We start from the raw sequence: 19,351 nt of genomic DNA on the forward strand, positions 1-19,351 counted from the left end.
ATGCCTTAGGGTAGCTCAGGACTAGAAATCAGCTCCGACTGAGTAACCAAAATCAGCTCAGATTAAGCAACTAGAATCAACTTAAAAAAAGCAGCATGAGTCAATTTAGATCCAGCAGTATCCGAGAAAAACATCTTGCTCTTGTACCTGTCCTAACAGAACATCCTACTTCAGGACCTATTCAAGCAGAACATCCTGCTTCTACACCAATTTGAGCATAATAGCGTACTCCTGCACCAATCCGAGCAAAATGGTGGGCTCTTGCACAGTTCGAGCAGAACATCCTGCCCATGTACCTATCCCGAGTAGAACATCTTGCTTCTATACTTATTCGAGCATAACATCCGGCTTCCATACCTATCCAAGCATAACAGTGTGCTCCAACATTCGTCCTAGCAGAACATCCTACTCGTGCACCTATCCCAGCAGAATGATGCGCTTCAACAACTGTCCAAATAAAATTGCACACTCAAGCACCCACCCGAATAGAACAGTGGAATTCAGCACCTGTCTAAAGAGCATTTGAAGGAATTATGGTATGGACAATAGAACTAAGGCCTGCTCTGATCACTTCTCCTTTCAGTAGGAGGATTACTAACATAGAGCCTCCAAAAAAATTTAACATCCTATAGTTTGAGCTCTACAATAGTCGATCAGATCCCTTGGACCATCTTCGTCACTACCGCCATGCAAGGTATTCTCATCCAGCCTCAGGAAAGTAGCCAGCCAGTGGTTTAACAAGCTTCATGAAGGGTTTATTGACAGCTGGCAATAACTGTCAGAGAGTTATGTGAAGCGCTTTGTGACCAACGTCAAGCATGCTAAGGAGGTGAACACTTTGCTCACCCTTTCAAAAACTTATTAATCAAACCCTCATGCAATACTCTCTACTCTACTAGGAGACCTTTTATGAAGTTGAGGAGGACTATTCAAACCAAGTAGCAGTGGCCACATTCAAACATGGCTTGTCACTAGAAGATAAGTTATGGTAGTCCCTTTCCAAGAAACCAACAAGATGAGTTATTGATCTATTAATTAGGACTGACCAATACAGCAAGCTCAGAAAATTTCTGAATAGCTATTGGTTCAAATGAATGAAAGTTAGACAATCCAGCTTGAATTGTAGTTATGTTCTTTCACTTAGACGTAATTTCCAACAACTCCCTAAGTACAAGAAAGTTGGACAATCCAACTCATATTGTAGTTATGTTCTTTCACTTAGGCGCAATTTCCAGCAATTCCCCAAGTACAAGAAAGTTAGACAATTTTGCTCGAATTGTAGTCATGTTCTTTCACTTAGAAGCAATTTCTAACAGTTTCCTAAGTACAAGAAAGTTGGACAATCCAACTTGGATTGGGATTGTAGTTATGTTCTTTCACTTAGGTGCAATTTCCAACAATTCCCTACAAGAAAGTTAAACAATCTAGCTCGGATTGCAGTTATGTTCTTTCACTTAGGTGCAATTTCTAGCAATTCCCAAAGTGTAAGAAAGTTCGACAATCCAGCTTAGATTGTAGTTGTATTCTTTCACTTAGGCATAATTTCCAACAATTCCCTAAGTACAAAAAAGTTAGACAATCCAGGTCGGATCATAGTTATGTTCTTTCACTTAGGCGCAATTTCCAACAATTCCTTAAGTACAAAAAAGTTGGACAATTCAGCTCGAATTGTAGTTATATTCTTTCACTTAGGCGCAATTTCCAACAATTCTCTAAGTACAAGAAAGTTAGACAATCCAGCTCAAATTGTTGTGATGCTGTTTTACTTAGGCGCAATTTTCAACAGTTCCCTAAGTACAAGAAAGTTAGACAACCCAACTTGGATTGTATTCATGTTCTTTCACTTAGGAGCAATTTTGAGCAATTCCCTAAGTACAAGAAAGTTCGACAATCCAACTCGGATTGTAGTCATTGTTCTTTCACTTAGGAGCAATTTCTAGCAATTTCCTAAAGTACAAGAAAGTTAGACAATCCAACTTGGATTGTAGTTATGTTATTTCATTTAGCCACAATTTCTAGCAATTCCTTAAGTACAAGAAAGTTGGACAATCTAACTTGGATTGTAGTTATATTCCGTCACTTAAATTGCTTAAATATAAGAAAGTCGGTTAATCAATAACTGAACTTTTCTGCTCTACTATGGATAGTTCTATACCTTGGATGAACTCCAACTTCCCCCTACAACTAGGCTTAGAGAAGTCGGAGTTGGAGGGCAATTATGGAAGGCAAAAATAAAGAATTTCATTTCGAGCAAAAAATGTGTTGAATCCGAGCAAGATTTGCACATAGTAGCATTAAACCGAGCAGATACACTCTGAAGAGTAGAATAACAGGTCCATAAGACCAGAGGTCTAGGTCTAGACATATAGATTCAGGACTAAAGGACCAGATCTAGAGATCCAGGACCATAAAAGACTAGGGTACTAGGACTAGAGGTCGAAGTCCAAATATGTGGGTTCCAAGTCCAGGTCCAGACATGTAGTTTCAGGACTAAAGGACCAGATCCAAAGGTCCAGGACCACAGAAGACCAAGGGACCGAGACCAAGACCAGAGGTCTAGGTCCAGACATGCGGGTGTAAGACCAGAGGACCAGGTCTAAAGGTCCATGGGACCAGGCCTAGAAAGCTAGGTCTAGAACGTGTAGCCCTGTGGGCCACACTTAGTCAAAGCTTGGTCCTTACTTTATGGGCCAACCACTCCTAAAAATCCGTGCTAGTAGAACATGATCCCACAAAAAGTGTGCTGAACATGAGGAGTGGCAGGAGAAGTGGAACCAACTCCAACGGTTACTTTAAAGGCTATATAAAGCCATACCAAGTGAGGAAAATGGTAGACAATTAATTACCACCACTTTAGACTGCTCTTATTCTTATATTTTCTTATTCTATAGATTTCAAGTTTACTAACTTCCGCATCGAAGAGTCCCCTGGCTGCTTACCAGCCGAATTCTTCATATTTTCTCGAGTGTTTCAGGTGAGGTTCAACGGTGTTCGTGCCAGAGCACTACCACAGTTAAGGTGGTTCAATTTTTTGCCACCACAAGTATAAATCATTATTCGTAATATAACATATTATCTACAACTTTTTATTAATATTATCATTCTTCAACTCACAAAATTAACCTACCTCTAACCTGATCCGTACTACCCCCTAATTTGCTCTGTTTCCTACCCCGTCCCTGCCATCCCCAATTTGTTTCATCCCCAAAATGATACGAGCTGAGAACGATTCCTTCGAACTCACCTCAAACCTGACCAGTGACCTTTCCTACTCACAAGAAAATAGGTTTTTAAGAACTATTAAAAAAGTCAACCTAAACCCAAATCCACCTTTAATTCAATGAATTTGGGAAAAGGAAAAATGGTAAGAGAGGAAGAGGACTTTAATGGAATTTTATTTAAAAACCAAAAAAAATGTAAGACTTATTTGATATTTTTTACTAAGAAAATTGAAAAATATTAGATAATTTTTTTTAGTAATTTAATTTGGTTAGGGGAGGAGAGAGGAATAGATTAGGGCTTTAAATATTGATTAATAAACTCAGGTTAATACATAATGACAATTAATAAGGCCAACCAACTAGGAATGGCTTCAACCAATACCATTTTGTCACGTGTCAAATTAGTGGATTTGAGCAACATTAATCTCACGTATAGTTATATTCAAGACAAGAGGAAATACATAAAGGAAAAATTATTAGGTGTTTTTGAAGCGTCATGTGTTCATATTGTTCACTAGAGAGAGAGAGAGAGTTGTGATTTTATGTCTCCTGAGCTTCTGTAGTGAGCGATTTGACTCCAAACAAATAGACGATTTTTGTATGACTAAAATGTTTAGCAATTTTTGAGATGTTTGGCGGTTGAGAAAAATTGTTTAGTTAGAACTTAGAAGTGATGTGAAATTTACTCAAAGTGGAGTGTATGTTTTTAGATATAATGGGCATTTTGTGGAAAATATAACAGCATTCACATCATTTGAGATATACATGCATTATATTCTATATAATAGATAAAATAGAATAATAGACTTCTACACGTGGGCACATAAATCAACACAAACATGTGTAGAATTCAAAATAATTATAAAAATTATTTGAAACAGTTAAGATGTGAGAATCATAAAATTATAATATGTATAAAAATACTTTAGAAATACAAAAATCGTGACAAATAGACTTCTACATATGGGTACATAAACATGTGTGGAATTTAAAATAATTATGAAAATTATTTGAAACAGTTAAGATGTAAGAACCATAGAATTATAATACGTATAAAAATATTTTTGAAATACGAAAATGGTGACAAATAGACTTCTACATAATAATTATGAAAATTATTTGAAACAGTTAAAATGTGAGAATCATAGAATTATAATAGGGTTAATTACACTTTGCACTCCTGAATTTTACATCAAATCTAACTTTGATCCCAATACAAGTGTCAATATTCCCCTTCTATTACTACATTGTTTAAGTCTTTAGCAATATCCAGTCATGTCACAAGTTTGTCACTACAAAATGAGGGTGAAAAAAGAAAATCATTTTCATTTTCTGTTAATACGTAATTTATCCCACGTGATAAGCACATTAAAGTTATATAATACAATATGGCGATGTTTGGGAACCTAGGTTTGGGGATTAAATAGCATCAAATACTAAAAAAACCAAATAGTCTCAAACAATAGCCTAAGCCACTTACCTATATTAAAAAAATATATATTAAAAAAAAAGTAGCCTAAGCCACTGTCACATTGACAGCCTACCACTATATGTAGTAAATGACAATTTTGCCCCTTTAGACCAATTTTGGAAAAGCGTGAATGTGTCTAAGTTTAGGGACAAATTTGTCATTTTAGCCTCAAACATCATTTCAAGCATTTTCTAATACAACAATTAACCAAAAAATTCAACCCAACTTTTCAAACACAAAAACTAAAATAGCCAAATAGCCAAAAAAAAAGTAGTCACTTCCCAACTGAGGCGTATATACATGTTCATATGCTGAAAATTGTGACGAAGATGCAAGATAATTGTAACATATGTCTCCTTAATTACTTGTAGGAAATAGCTTTAAATTTGAGCACATATGGCCTCATTTTTGTTGTTACATGTGAGATTGTGCATTTGAGGAAAAATTTCATTGATTTGAGCTTTGGCAACCATAATTTGCATAGAGTGTGATTTTACACTCAAAGTTCATGATTTTGAGTTCTTGTATACAAGCATTGAGTTTTGATTTGAAGCCATAGCCCTTATTTGAGTTGAGAAAGTTTGACTCAACATTTTTTTGAAGAGTTTTGAGCCTTATTTTGTATCCATTGAGGTTAGTTTTGTAAAGGGGAAGAATTTCATTTTTAGCAAATTTTCGAATTGGGTTTCAACCTAGCCCGCTTGAGCGGCCTAGGCCACCGCATGAGCGGCCGGTTCGCCCCTGTTCCCACTTGCATTCTGCTCGCACGAGCAGCCAAGGCCACCGCACGAGCGGCCAAGACCACCACACGTATGGCCAACAGAGCAGGTTCAGTTTGATTTTCCTCTTATTTTCTTGACTTCCGGGCCTCTGTTTGCATGGTTTTCATGTGCATTCACATTTCATAAATATGATGGAAAATAAGGAACAAAAAGAAACAATTTAGGGATTAAATAACAAATAGACCGAGTAGATTACGCTTCAAAATACATGGATGTACTGTATTTTGAACCGTTGTACCTGAATGTATTTATATAGGTCAAACGCCGGGGCCTAGGCACGTGTTTGGCGGAGCCAACACCTTTGGTAATCTCCGATTACTGGCCGATTATGACTCTAATCCTGTGGGGTGGGGGTTGGGTTGGGTTGTGACAATATAATAGAGCTTTTGAAATTAAAAAAGGCAGCAGAGAAATGAAGATGAGTAGAAAGAAGAAAATTTATATTAAATTATGACTACATTTGGCTAAAACAAAATGCAGACTATGAACGATTAGAGAGATAAACTTAGGTTTTCGTCTATTCCTCTTCCTTTCTCTTCAATTTCTCTACTGTCAATTTTAATTTCAAATGCTCTGTTATCTTGCCTCTTTATCCCATTTTTCAACATATGAACATATATACATATATGTATATATTGTGTTATATAACTCTTACGTATTTATCACGTGGGACAAATGGTATATTGGTGGGAAATTGGGATGATTTTCCTCTTTTACTCTCATTTTGTAGTCAAATACTTGTCACATGACTGGATTCTATTAAAGACTTAAACAATGTAGTAACAGAAAGGGGACATTAACATTTGTGCAGGGATCAAAGTGGGATTCAACTAAATATGAAAGGAGTTGACTCTCACGATTTCATCTATTGGGGCCAAAGTGAGATTTAACCAAAATGTAAGGAGTTGGCTGTCAAGATTTCATGTGTAGGGACTAAAGTACTATAAAATGCAAAGTGTAATTTACCCAATTATAATATGTAAAAAAATATTTTAGAAATACGAAAATCGTGACAAAGTTTTTTCCATGTTGTACTCTGTTTGTACTCTGTATATTGTCTTGTTGATAGTATAGATAATCTATATAATGTGCATACATAGCAATACATAGATACACAAATATTATACATATACATACATATGTGTTGCTGTTATGCAAGTGAAACGGAAGTTGATGAACAGTTATGGTGTTTACCCAAATTTGTAGAAACAATTGTATTGTTTTAGTAAACAATTGTCTTGATCTGTGAATTGATGGATTGGAGAATTTAAAATTTTCAACAAACAGGAAATTTTAGGGAAATAATTATTCTTTCTTTTTTGGTGAAGTTATCTTATTTCAACTGTAGATCATTTTTTTTATTATTTATTTAGATTTTTTTTAACAAGTTGTATTAATAGGTCAATACTTAGTTTAACTGGCCTTGAGAACAGTTGCATTAAACATTAGAGACCAAGAATCACATGGGTAGATTTTGCTGTTGCCTTGGTATCTATCTGTGTTCTTCAGAAATTTTGCATTGGTGTCAAATGCCAAACTGTATTGCTCTAACTTCTATTTCCCTCCAATTGACACTAGAATATATCCTAAATGGTCACGTATAATTCTCATGTATCTCAATTTGTTGTTTGATTTTTTGCAATCAGCGACGAAGAATATGAAATCTCCATTCAGAGGGATTATTAATGACTTTAAAGGAAGAAAAGCGTGCTATAAGCAAGATTGGCACGATGCATTTTGTTCAAGCACCAGGTTAATGGTTTGTTTGTTTTTATTAGAGAAAGAATTACATTCATTATGTAGAACATTTCAATTGGAATGTAATTTTAGGTTCATCTACTTTAGGATTTTGGCTCCAACCACATATATCTTCTGTGCATCTGCTCTTCCAGTCATTGTGTTCGGAGAACAGCTTAATAGAGAAACAGGTCGAACATTAATTATGCTTATTCTTTTCCTATTTAGTAAAGGTCACTAAGTGCAAGTGTGGTGCCTTAATCTGATTTATCAATTGACATGGATCTTTCTGATATTTTTTTTGTTATTTATTTCTTTTCTATAGATGGAAGCTTGAGCACAGAAGATACTTTGGCTTCGACTGCCATTTGTGGCATCATACATTCAATATTTGGCTATCAACCTTTGTTGATATTGGGAGTTGCTGAGCCCACGGTTATAATGTACACTTACCTGTACAATTTTACCAAAGAGAAGGCAGATCTTGGACAAGAGTTGTTCTTGGCTTGGGCGGGATGGTAAAGATGAATCCGCCTCCATATATTTCCTAGTCAAAATTTTTTGTGTAGTAGTTTCATTTTCTTGACACAACTTTCAGGGTTTGTGTCTGGACAGCCATCTTGCTCTTGCTCCTTGCTGCATTTAATGCTTGCACTATTATCAGTAGATTTACAAGAATAGCAGGCGAACTTTTTGGCATGTTGATTGCTGTTCTTTTCATGCAAGAGGCTATCAAGGTATTTACTAGATTAACAAATAGAAACTGTATTATTAGGCCTAGAAACAATTTTTTTTTTTTTTACAGTTATAATAAATTTTCGCTTGAATGGTTTGTAGAGGAACCCTACTTTCTCTGATCTATTCAATAGGTTCATTTTTATTTCATCGATATGCCTTGAAATTTGTACTTGAATTCCTATTGTATCTATTTGTTCAATTACTGCAATAGCCCTTTTTATTGCTTTGTGAAATGAAACTTTATTTTTTAATAAATTCTGCAAGAATAATCTTGGAACAACATTGTTGAATGGTAGGGGTTGGTTAGTGAATTTAGGATCCCCAAAGCTGAAGATCCAACCGCAGAAAAATATAATTTCTAGTGGCTCTATACAAATGGGTTGTTGGCAATCATATTCTCCTTTGGCCTACTCTTTACCGCTCTAAAGAGCAGAAGAGCAAGGACATGGAGGTACGGCACATGTTTGTGGTGTTGACTTTGTATCTTTGGGCAAAGATAACATTCAACTAAAATCTGATCATGAACTTTTTGTTATTGAATTCCGGATGGCAACGAAGTTTCATTGCAAACTATGGGCTTCCTTGTATGGTTCTAATATGGTCACTATTGTCATTTGGTGTACCTACCAAAATTCCTTCAGGAGTTCCCAGGAGGCTCTTTGGTCCACTTCCTTGGGAGTCTGCATCTTTGCTCCACTGGACGGTAATCAAGGTCAGAATATGTAACCATTTTTTTCTTTGTTTCTTTCTCCAGGGCTGTTTCTTACTCAGTCCTTATGAGGAAAGCACCTACAATTTGCTTTCGAGTATTATGTTCTAAAAATGTTATTTTGGGTAGCTTGGAAACAAAAATGTTTCCGAAACACATGGGAAATGATAAAAGAATTTGGAAACAAAATATTTAGTAACAAAAACTAAAACCTATATAAATGTTAGTTTTCTCAAAAATAAAATAATTGCATATGTTGAGGTCTATGAATATTAGAAGTTGATAAACAAAAGGGTTGATGGCTTAGTTGGGACACACATCTGATGTTGTGAAAATAAAAATTCTAGCAGTCGTATGGATGAAAAAGGAGGGGGGGGGGAAGTACTTTGCTCTTGTGGTAACAAAGAAAGAGAATAAGAGGCTTAATCATGCCTGTTTAATCTTCTCCTCTCTCTTTCTCCTTTTCTTGTTTATAAATTCTCATATTCTCTAATAATTTTAAGAGTTTTACTTTTCTCACATCTTTCTAAAAAAAAAGAGGCAAATAAAATAGACATTGTTAAATATTCTTAGTAGGAATTGTTTTGGTAGGTTTCGTAGTGTTTCGGTGGAAACATTTGAATTTTGATATTTCACTACTGTATAATTTTTGTTTCCTCAGAAACAAAAACATTTTAGATGTGGTGATGGAAAAGAAATGAAATTTTGCTCTTTGCAAATGATAAATCTAAAATTAAATTTTCTTTGGTACCATCACATGCTTTATGAGAATGAGATGTTCTCCTCTCTTATGGTTGCTTCCATAAAACATATTTATGTGTTATATAAACTCCTTTATATGCCTAAAGTAGATTTTTTGACAAAAAAATAGAAGGCTGATAAAACTTGTATGCATAAAAATACCAATTCAAAGCATAAGACACTAAATTATGCACTTAACACATTTGAACTGCAGGATATGGGGAAGGTCCCTGTAGTATACATCTTTGCTGCCTTCATTCCTGCTGTGATGATCACAGGTCTTTACTTTTTTGACCACTGTGTTGCTTCACAAATGGCACAACAAAAGGAATTCAATCTCAAGAATCCATCTGCTTACCACTATGACATCTTATTGCTCGAAATTATGGTAAATTAGTTGAATTTGTGTCTTTTTGTCTATAGATACTGACTCAGGCTATTCTTTTCATTGAAACCATAATTCAGACATTGCTTTATGGATCAATTGGACTCCCTCCTGCAAATGGCGTACTTCCACAATCTCCCATGCACACAAAGAGCCTTGCTGTTCTCAAGAGACAAGTTAGTTTGAGTAATAAAAAAGTTTCTTATTTTCGTTGGAAATTTAATTTGTGTAGAATATTAAAGAATTCGATACAATTGCAGTTGAGCAGAAAGAAGATGGTAAAGAGTGCCAAGGAATGCATAAAGCAACAAGGTAGCGACTCTGAAATTTATGGCAGAATGCAAGCAGTCTTCATAGAAATGGACACAACTCCAGATGTACGCAAAATAAGTAACTAAAAATTAGAAATTAAAAAATTGTTTGTAAATTTACTTCAATTTTCTTCTTGGACATTTATAACTTTAGTATTTGGGTTTCTAATGCAGCATGCAGTAGCAAAAGAGCTGAAGAACTTGAAGGACGCAGTCATGAAAAGTGAAGATGGAGGAAGCAAAGATGGTAATGATCTGGAAAAACACATCGATGCTCACTTGCTTGTTCGGGTTAATGAGCAAAAAGTGAGCAATCTTTTACAATCACTTCTTGTCAGAGCATCACTACTTGCTATGCCGGCAATCAAGATGATTCCTACATCAGTTCTTTGGGGATATTTTGCCTACATGGCTCTTGACAGCCTCCTTGGAAACCAGTTCTGGGAAAGAATTTTACTGCTTTTTATTACACCTAAAAGGCAGTACAAGTAAGTTATTACTCAAGTACTTATAGGTTTAGTTATTCATTGAGTTTGGTAGTTTGAGAAACCAATCACTCCTATTGATGCTGAATTTATATTTGACAGAATCTTGGAAGGAGACATGTTTCGTTTGTTGAGTTGGTGCCTTTCAGTTATATTGCTATGTTCACGCTCTTCCAGTTCGCATATCTTCTATTATGTTTTGGCATTACATGGATACCAATAGCTGGGATATTGTTTCCCACACCATTTTTTCTGCTCATAATCATTAGGCAGCATCTTCTTCCCAAACTGTTTCACTCACAGTATCTTCAGGAGCTGGATGCAGCTGAGTATGAGGAAATTGCCGGTAATTGAAATCGTAGTCAAAGCATGCCATTCGAGGTAAATTGTCTCTGAATCAATTGTTATGCCAATGATCACCAATTGGGTATTGTGAATGCTATGATTACACTAAGTTTTCTTTAGTGTGTAAAATTCAGTATTTATTTGCAACGTATATAAAATGAATTTATATTGAATCTATTCTCAGTTCTTTTATGCTTCTTTGATGCATCTTGCTCAAAGGCTCAACTCTTTTGCCAAATCAGATGAAATTGGAATTGTATCATTAGTTACACGTTTCATACCACTTTAGTTCTGAAACATATGTGAACGTCAGTTTAGTTTTATAGCTAATTAGTAATGCTTGATATGTGCAGGATGGGGACAAGCCTCTTATAGGGAATGAAAACCATGAATTTGAAAGCAGTGATGCAGAGATATTGGATGAGTTGATGACCAACAGAGGAGAGTTGAAGTTTAGATCAGCAAGCTTCAGTGATGAATGTCTCTAGCAGGCAAGACTCTAATTAAAGCCATTACTTTATGCTTAGCAGTAATACATGTACATGTACTCATGTGATCATGCACCAACCCATGCTATGGAAGATGCAAGTGGGACTAGTACAAACCCCATCACCAAAATCCAGTCACTAAATATTATAAAAATTATAAGGGTACATACACTCCGTTGGTTTCGATGAAAATCATTTTCTATTGTTTTTTTTTTAACAGAAAACTTATCTATGTTTGGTTGCGTTCTTGAAACTTATATACTAATGGTTGCATTAGTGGTGATAGTAGTGGTAGTGATAGTGATGTGGTGGAGGTGGTGGTAGTAACGGCGATGACAGTGGTTGTGGTTGTGGTTGGCGATGATGGTGGTTGTAGTCATGGTGGTAGTGGAATTGGTAATATGGTGGCAATGGTGAATTTTCCACTTTTAAACTTGTGGCCCAGCATAGAATGTGAACAATAGCAGAATCACATAGCAATGAAAGCTACAACTCTGCTAGAATCTATTGAATTCGAAGATCACTATAATTATAAGAAGCAGAAGAGAATTCTCGCAACAAAGTGTATAGATTATATCAAAAGTGATTTTCCATAAGGCATAAAAATATTATTTATAATAAAACAAAGTCCCGATTAAACTAGAAAATAAACTGGAAAGGGCTATACTTGCTAATCAAGCATAATTAAAGGAATTACGAAAATTACCAAAAATGGAAGTATTTGAGTTAAGGTCAAATCTAAAAACTACAATGAAAAATACATATTCTGGAAAAAACCTACCCCCAATTGGATTTGTCTACACGGAGTTATAGGCAAATGAATTATTTCCAAAAGCAACAAAACCACGAAATTGAAGGCTTAAACATTGGAATTTGCATGAAATCCATTGTAAGTCATGGCAAAGCAATGGATATTGGTTGTCACATCGTTTTCCATGTCCCAACCAAATACCACGCCATTCCGAGCACATGTCATCTTGCATCTAATAGTGCCTTTTGCCTTTGCCTTGTTTGTCCATGAGTTCTAGAAATTCTATAGACAAACAGTCTGCATCAACTTGGTATAGAGGTTAGCACTCCCTCTAGCAAATTTAAGATGTGCAATTCTCTCTAGGAGCTTCTTGTGTTCGCCTCTTGCAGACAAGTTTGATTATGGAACAACGAAAGTCCCATCTCTTATATTTTGTGGAGCCCCTTTAAAGACATGAAGATCAACGGTCCAGCTCCTTTTGATTACCACCATCCCCTATTCCTATCTCTCCATTTGAAACCTCATCATTTGGTTTACACCCACCCTACTTGACTTCGTTTGAGGTGGCTTCCTGTTCCGGTATATGTCACGCCCCGAAAATAATCCCAACATGAATAATACTTCAACCACATACATTCATTAATTACAACCATTCTCCATCCTTTATATAAAAAATCTCCATGGTTTATACAAGGGTTCCACATGCAAATATACATTTAATGATAAGAAGACACCTGAATCTATAGCATGTGAAACATATAGTCTCAAAATAAAAGAAATTCCTTTACAAGCTTACATCTTCCAAGGCAATAGCTCGGTTATACAAAATGGTCTCTCGGACCCATACCAAATTAGCCCTAGGCTTTACAAAAATTACAACAAAAGAAAGAGTGATCTCCTCTTCATCAAAACATATCCACACCCTTAGCTTGGTGGGATCACAGCATCTTTACTTACACCAAAGTCCCATAGGGGTGAGCATGAAGCCCAGTAGAGAATTCTCACAAAGTATATACAGTTATGCAACTTTCAAAAAAAATACAAATGTCCATGCCATGCCATGCTCTTTTAAAGAAAATTCATTTCATGCTCTTCTTGAAGATTTTCATTTTTCAATACAAGCTTACAATCGCAACACATTTCAAAACTTCCAATTTTAATCAATAAGGGCGGTAAATACGACACTGATAATCCCTAGGTTGGTGTCTGCAAGTAGACTTTACGAGTACTACGAAACTGTCATTTTTACTGGTATTAACCGGAAGGCTTGACTCATATCCGCGCAATTTTCTGGTCTTTCACCAAGGACACTCTGGCCAACTTATCAAGTTCAACTACACCCCCTATCCGGACTTACTACATATTTACCCCGTACCACATTTCCATAATTCTCATTACAACATAATCTTTCTCAAAGTAATCGTTTTCCAATTCGTTTCAAGATGTGCAATAACGATAATAAATCAAATGAGAACATGATGTAATATATAACTTCTCATAACATTTCTCCATCTCAAACATCTCTACAATAATATCAATTAATTTCATTTCTCATTTCGTCTCCTCAAGGCTATTTCACAAAATAACCATGCCATCAATTTTTTTTTTTTTTTTTTTGATCGGCAAAGAGAAATCTTTATTGATGAAAGTATACAAGAAGGATACAGGACATCAATAAAGAGGAGCTTGGAACATACTGAAGCTCCAAGCTCCAAAAAGGAAAGAGCCCAACAACAATACAAAAAGGAACAAAAAGATTCAAACAGTCTACAAACCAGCTAAATTGCACAGAACATAAACACCAACTGAGCAAACTCCACCCTCAAAATGCTGATATGAGCTAAAGCACACAGATTCATATCAAAAAGCAGCACACAGATTGAGCCCAGACTGCGTGGCACAAGGCATTATCATCACAGACGCATAAAAAAAACGAAACTGTGCTTGAGCAGAGCAGACTAGCAGATCAGAACAGATACAAACAGACTACCAGATCAGCAACAACCATCTTAATACATCTCCGGATCAAAAAGCAAAGCCCATCATTAATTTGCTGATATGAGCTAAACCATTGAACTGATAAATCTGGACAGCATGAGAGTAGATGAACCACTGTTGGTTCTATACCAGAAAGAACAAGCAGACTGCACAGCTACAGAATCCCAGCATATGTACATTACACAGATGCAAGTCAACACAGTACAAACACTATAGCAGAGGCTCCCTTCATCACAACTCCAGCCGTTCAGTCCATTGCACCTACCCCTCCCAAACACCTCCTTATTTGCCTCAGATTGGTACCAAAATCCTGTACAGAGAACTGAAAGTCTCTTAGATATGGGTTTACCCAGAAAGCAATCCTGATTTTAATTAATTCACAGATATCCTCTAAATTTGGGGGAGTTGCTCTAAAGACACACTCATTCCTGCATCTCCAGACTGACCACATTACTGCCAATGGAATTGCCCCCCAAATCAACCTTTCTTTCTTCTTTAACTTTCCCCCAGCCCACCACAGGAGGAGACTCTCCACAGTGCACGGCAAAGCAGATTGGACATCCCACCACTTTAGCATTTCAGTCCATATGTTCCACACAAATGGGCACCAAATTAAGACATGGTTCAATGACTCACTTTCGCTGTTACAAAACACACAAACTGTGGGGTCATTTTCACAGATCACTCCCAGCCTTTGTAGAAACTCCCTGGTCTTAATTCTTCCTTTCCAGGCAAACCACCCAAACAATTGAACCTTTGGAGGGACATGTTTGAGCCACAACAATTTAGTAATTCTCAGGGTGGCACCAGCATTACTCACCATAAAACTATACAAATCTGCTGTTTTTAGGATCCCAAGAGATGAAGCTGCCCAAACTGGATGATCTTCACACTCAACACATAGATCAGGGGCTGCTACCAGGAAATTATTGAGCCTAACCAATTCCATCTCCTCCCAGTCATATAGTTGTCTTCTAAAGTCAAGAGACCAAGCCCCTGCTATGGTTTTTTTATCAACCAACACTCTCAAGCACTCTCTTTTTTCCAAGGACAACCGATACAGAGTTGGAAATTCATCTTTCAAACACACAGATTGACACCAAGCATCTGACCAAAATTTGATCCGCACCCCATCCCCTACTTTCAGCTTGAAATTATGCAAATAAAACTCCTTTAGGCTACTACACTGTTCAGCAACCGAGACAATTCCATTCCACACCGCTGAGTACCCAATTGATGGATTTAAAGATGGAAGCCAACTAGTCACCTTCATCTTATATCTACTGCAAATGATTCTTTTCCACAAAGCATCCTTTTCGCTACCAAACCTCCACCACCACTTGACTAGCAAGCATTTATTTACATCCCTCAAATTTCTAATGCCCAAACCACCTTGATCTACTCTTTTTGACATGTCCTCCCATTTTATCATATGAATTTTCCTTTTCGCATCAGAACCACCCCATAAAAAATTAGCTTGAAGCTTCTCCAATTCTTTAGCAACCCCCTCAGGCATTTTAAACAAAGATAAATAAAACATTGGCAAAGCTGAAGATACTGATTTAATCAGTATTAACCTTCCGGCAAAAGACAGCATCTTCCTCTTCCACCCAGCTAATTTACTTTTCACTTTTTCCACTACTGGTTTCCAAGTAGCTAGCCTCCTTGGATTAGCACCTAGTGGCATCCCTAGATAAGTGAGTGGCAACGATTTAACTTTACAATTTAGGATTGCAGCCATATCATTCATCATCTCCGCAGAAACACCCACACCACAAACCACGCTCTTGTGAAAATTTATCTTCAAACCCGACATGATTTCAAAGCACCTTAGCACCCTTTTCAGTTTCCTCACCTCCTCCACCTTTGCTTCACTGAATAAGAGTGAATCATCCGCAAACTGTAAATGAGTTAACACCACCCCCTCACAACCTACTTTTACCCCTTTGATTAGGTTTAGCTCACGAGCTCTACTCAACAACATGTGTAGGCCTTCAGCTACTAAATTGAACAGGAAAGGGGATAGAGGGTCACCTTGCCTTAGCCCCCTTTGAGGGCTAAACTCTTCGGTAGGAGAACCATTGACGAGTACTGAGACCCTTGCAGTTGTAACACACTCCTTCATCCAATTAATCCATTTAGTTCCAAACCCAAACTTGGAGAACATATCAAACAAAAAACCCCAATTAATAGAGTCATATGCTTTCTCAAAATCCAGCTTAATGAGCACACCCTTCTTCTTGGCCTTCTTCCAACCCTCTACAACCTCATTAGCAACAAGTACTCCATCTAGAATATTCCTCCCGCTTAAAAATGCAGACTGGGGTTCACTAATAATATGTGCCATTATGGTTTTCAATCTGTTTGCCAACAGTTTTGCTATGATCTTGTACATGGAGCCTACCAAACTTATTGGTCTGTAGTCAGAAAGCCCTAATGGATTATCTCTCTTCGGAATGAGGGTTATGAAAGAGCTATTTATACCTTTAACCAATTTGCCATTCGTATGAAATTCTTTCACAAAATTAATGACATCGCCTTTCATCACCTTCCAAAACTTTTGATAACATAGCAAATTAAACCCATCCGGACCTGGTGCTTTATTCCCATCACAATCCATCACTGTAGATTTAATTTCTGATTCTGTAAATTCTGCTTCTAGCAGTCCGACACACACCCTGCCTTCAACTGATGGAAACTGACCCCCCAACACAGGTCTAGAAGGCCATAGCTCTGCATACTGTAACTTAAAAAATTCCAGCACTTTACTCTTCACTTGGCTTGGATCATCAACCACCACCTCCCCTTCTGAAATGGAGTTTATCTCATTTCTTATTGTTCTACACTTTGTAACGACATGAAAAAATCTTGTATTTTTATCCCCTTTCATGGCCCAGTTAAGCCTAGACTTTTGCAACCATAGCCACTCCACCATCCTACTCAACCTCCACATTTCAGCCCTAGCCTTACTTCTCTTCATTTTTTCCTCCCCATCAAGGGTTCTAATCTCAGCCAGCAGATCAAAACTATGAAGCTCACCCTCTACTAACTTCAATTTATTTATAACATTACCAAACACCTCCACATTCCAACTTTTAAGACCATTTTTCAAGAACTTAAGTTTCTGTGCCAGAATAAAACCAGCCCAGCCCACAACATTGGCCTCTCCCCATTTAGACTCCCAGAATCTTCTAAAATTTTTATGCAAAAACCAAGCATTTAGAACCCTAAAAGGCTTTGGGCCCCAATCCCTCTCATCCTCCATCATAAGGAGAGGGCAGTGATCCGAGACCAAACGAGGCAAACCCCATAACTTTAACTTGAACACCTCAAGCCATTTTGGATCCACTAACACTCTATCTATTTTGCTCCACTTCTCCCCAGCAAATGAATTACACCACGTAAATCTCCTTCCAAGTAAAGGTAATTCCGAAACCTCGCACTTATCAATGAACTCATTAAATTCATTCATACCTCTATCCCTTCTTGAGCACCCTCTCCTTTCCCCAATCTGTCTAATCTCATTGAAGTCTCCTCCTAAACACCAAGGATCAGGAAACTCCTCCTTCAATTTCAATAAACAATTCCACAGTTTCCCTCTTGAGCCGACATCATTCGGAGCATAAATGTTTATAATAACACAATTGAACAGATGGAATAAAGTACCTGATAATAGGATGAACCTTCTATTACTGCAGCAATCCTTCACTTGGAATACATCTGGGTCCCATATACATAATAACCCTCCTGCCGAGCCGTCAGCATCCACCACCATAAACTCCATTTTAGCTTTAACCCATATAGATCTGACATCTTCCTCAGAGAACTCTATCTTTTTTGTCTCTTGGAACAGAGCCATGTCTACACTCCTCTCCTTTAAGAGCTTCTTCACTTTGCTTCTCTTCTCCCTCCTACCCAACCCTCTAACATTCCATGAGAGCAACTTCATAATTAACCATGTTTACTCCTATCTACACCCCTGCTACTGTACTTTATAGCCCAGCTTTCTTCCCCTCTTCAATAAGCTCCATATCCTTCAATTCAAGATTCACTATTTCCTTCACCACTTCAGCCCTCTTGCCATTAAACTGCATCCCCAGAATTTCTCCCATTTTTACGGTTGCTTCGGCTTCATTCAGTATAAATCTCCCGTTGTCGACTCCACCCTCTCTGGAAGCAGATAGAGACGTTGCCGCCACCGCAGTACGCCAAGCTGCTGCCTTACGCATGGTTCGACTAGTTGAAGCACCTTTACTCCCATACAGCCTCATCATCTCGAATGGTCTTCTCCTTAACATGTTCTGATTAGATTTTCTCCTACTGTTACTTCTCTCCTTTACCTTTTCCTTCCCCTTCCTACATCTTGAATGCTTATTACTTGGCTCCTTCTCTTGGGCTTCGGAGAGGCTTGACAGTCCCCCACAATGCCGTACTTTAGCAGCCTTAATTCTTTTAGAGGATTCCTGCTGCCCCAGCCCAGTTTCAATTGGCCCCAGCCCAATTTCTGCCTGACACAGCCCACCCCCTTTCTTTAATAAATTATTATCACCCAAGACTACTTCTATGTTCACACCAGACTTTTCAAGGCTAGACCCTCGAAGACTTCTAACAAAACCTGGCGTATCCACTTGGTTCTCCAAACTCTCCCTGACAACCGTCTCCTCCTCCGAGCTGGTCCTCTGGCTTCGCACTTCCAGCATTTCCTTGCACAACTCATCACTCCTTTCTTTCCCCCCATCACTTCGAAAATTTTGGGCTTCACCTACACTCCTCCAGCATGTCACATTTTCCACCTCCTTTCCCACACTAGGACTACTTGGTCTGGTTTCTTGGCCCACCCCAAAGCCAACCTCCAGGTCCGCAGCTAACTCCTCCTCCATATCAGTAGCATCATCTACTTTCGTTCTGTACTTTCTATCCTCATCTTGTTCTCCCAGCACATTTGAACTACCAAACTCATCTACAACTTGTTGCTTATGACATGTACATGTAAATTTCAAAGCTCTGACCGTTACCACCTGTTCTTCGCAAACTCTTACTGGAAATACCATACCTCTGCATTCCAGTTGCACTACTGAGTTGATGGGCTCCATCCATTTAGTTGATACCTTGAGCTTAGCACACACAAAGGATATTGGTTGACTCATGTCCCCTTCAAGACATAGCACCTGCCCCCAAATCCCACCTAT

At 37.6% G+C, this 19,351-nt stretch overlaps 1 pseudogene; it reads left to right on the top strand.

The window, feature by feature from the left end:
* Positions 1-7,131: 7,131 nt before the first annotated feature.
* On the top strand, positions 7,132-11,540 carry LOC114315731 (putative boron transporter 7; annotated as a pseudogene).
* The last annotated feature ends 7,811 nt before the right edge of the window (positions 11,541-19,351 follow it).

Source organism: Camellia sinensis, chromosome 13 (assembly GCF_055761805.1).
Source record: "Camellia sinensis isolate YWXY chromosome 13, ASM5576180v1, whole genome shotgun sequence".
Lineage (NCBI taxonomy): Eukaryota > Viridiplantae > Streptophyta > Magnoliopsida > Ericales > Theaceae > Camellia > Camellia sinensis.